Below are 2,636 nucleotides of genomic sequence, written 5' to 3' on the forward strand. Positions count from 1 at the left end.
GATTTATGAATATTTAACGCAGTATTGTTTGTTCTCCCTTCAGTGTTTACATGTGGCATAACTGTACACACAACACAATTTTCAAGCAAAAATATTTATTTTATTTTATTTACAAATTATATAAATATTAATGAATACAGTCGGTTCAACCATTATAGACGGGGCGATACGGCTCACGAACTATCACTTTGGTCTAACTGAAAGCTCGGTGAGGCGTGGGTACTTGCGATGCTGTACCTCTGACTAGCCCACTTGGAATTACAGTCGTGAGCTTCTGTTAATGTATTCGACCTCCGTGGTCCAGTGGTTCACGATCCGGAGATCCTGAGTTTGGATTCAAACCCATGTGGTGGGGACAAATCACAAAAATCACTTTGTGGTCCCTAGTTTGGTTAGGACATTACAGGCTGATCACCTGATTGTGATTTTATGAGACATTTTTATCAAAACTTACAACTGTCACAGAACCATTCTAATGCCATAGGCAAGCACGTATACATGACAATTAAAAAGTAAATATAAACACCTGCAATTTGTCTCTGATTACTTGTGGCTCTGCCCACCCCATGAAGGGTTACGGGCGTGAATTTATATATAAGTAGGTAAGGTTATATTAGTAAGGATACTTAAGTGGAACCGAAATGAGACATCAAATTGTAACACGTTTTTTTTACACTTTCCACTTGGCTGTATGGCATACAGGTGTGTGCCTACGCGCCGGGAAAAAGTTATGTCCGTTTGACATTTCGTTTACGCGATGACGATGGCAATTTAGTCCCGTCGCGATTATTTCTTTAAATTGGTGTATAAGCCACATATATTATGATGGAAGGATGGTGAAGTCTTCTGGTGAGTGTTTAGATGGTTATTATCGTGGAACGTTGGCAATTATGAGCTTCATATGTTCATGACAATGACCTAACCTCACGTTCTTTCTTTCAGTATAAAAACAATGGTTTAGTCCATCGACTAGGGGGAATGCTGTTATAATATCGTCCCACGTGATGTGGTGAGTGTTTTTACCTTTAATTCCGCGTCGTAACGGGGTTGACAGAGCTGTAACATGTCATTTTGTTACAGGGGTCAAAGTCCACCGGCAGAGTCCAGTGTCAAAGTTCATCTAGAATGATCAACTGTAAAGTCTAACTTCAAAAATCAACTTCAAGGTCTTCCTTCAGGGTCTAGCTCCCCAGCCATGACTACCATTTGTGTTCATTATCTGCTTTTGCCGTCAGGGTCAGTTCCTGCTGCGGTCATTAATGTACATAATTCCAGTTTGGTGTTAAAATCTCTGGATACCATCTAGATATCTCTTCTTCATGATTAATTTAACTTATTATGGATAGTGCCATGCTCTCAAGATGTTATTCTACTAATACATGGAGTATTTATCCTCCATACATACTCCATGCCTTTTGTCAGGACCTGCCGTCCTGACACTTTACTTATCCTCATAGGTATAAAACCTAGTTGTTTAGGAATAATACTAAGTTAAGATACCATGTTATAGTAATAGATTTATTTCTTAATTTACATTAGGATGGTTTGTAACCGACTGACTTCATATTGTTTTATTGTGAAATTGTTGAACCAATTATACTATAGTTAAAAGTGAAATCTTTATTATTTCCAACACCTTGGCTTTGTTTGCAATAGGAGGGGATCTTCTATACGGCGCCCAACATTTTAATCTTATTCTCCCCCTATTCTCTGAGTTCGGTGCCTATTTCCACGCCCTGGGAAACTAATATCTCATTATAAGACAACATCTATAGGGGTAACCCACACCACACCTTTCACTGTACTACACTTTAAATGTGTGGGGTGAGTTGCCCCTATAGATGTAGTCTTATGATGAGATATTAGTTTCCCAGGGCGTGGAAATAGGCACCGAACTCAGAGAATAGGGGGAGAATAAGATTAAAATGTTGGGCGCCGTATAGAAGATCCCCTCCTATTGCAAACAAAGCCAAGGTGTTGGAAATAATAAAGATTTCACTTTTAACAATGGTATAATTGGTTCAACAATTTCACAATAAAACATATGAAGTCAGTCGGTTACAAAACATCCTAATGTAAATTAAGAAACAAATCTTTTACTATAACATGGTATCTTAACTTAGTATTATTCCTAAACAACCAGGTTTTATACCTATGAGGATAAGTAAAGTGTCAGGACGGCAAGTCCTGACCAAAAGGCATGGAGTATGTATTGAGGATAAATACTCCAGGTATTAGTTGAATAACACCTTGAGAGAATGGCACTATCCATAGTAAGTTAAATTAACCCTGAATAAGAGATATCCAGATGGTATCCAGAGATTTTAACACCAAACTGGAATTATGTACATTAATGACCGCAGCAGGAACTGACCCTGACGGCAAAAGCAGATAATGAACACAAATGGTAGTCATGGCTGGGGAGCTAGACCCTGAAGGAAGACCTTGAAGTTGATTTTTGAAGTTAGACTTTACAGTTGATCATTCTAGATGAACTTTGACACTGGACTCTGCCGGTGGACTTTGACCCCTGTAACAAAATGACATGTTACAGCTCTGTCAACCCCGTTACGACGCGGAATTAAAGGTAAAAACACTCACCACATCACGTGGGACGATATTATAACAGCATTCCC

The 2,636-nt window shown here is 38.8% G+C and overlaps 1 long non-coding RNA gene across 1 annotated transcript; it reads left to right on the forward strand.

Moving 5' to 3' along the window:
- Window positions 1–685: 685 nt before the first annotated feature.
- LOC126375751 (uncharacterized) lies at window positions 686–1,617 on the forward strand. Its single transcript, XR_007567637.1, has 2 exons — window positions 686–1,009; window positions 1,081–1,617. It is a non-coding gene; the product is annotated as an uncharacterized LOC126375751 (long non-coding RNA).
- The last annotated feature ends 1,019 nt before the right edge of the window (window positions 1,618–2,636 follow it).

The sequence above is a fragment of the Pectinophora gossypiella genome, chromosome 19 (assembly GCF_024362695.1).
Source record: "Pectinophora gossypiella chromosome 19, ilPecGoss1.1, whole genome shotgun sequence".
NCBI lineage: Eukaryota > Metazoa > Arthropoda > Insecta > Lepidoptera > Gelechiidae > Pectinophora > Pectinophora gossypiella.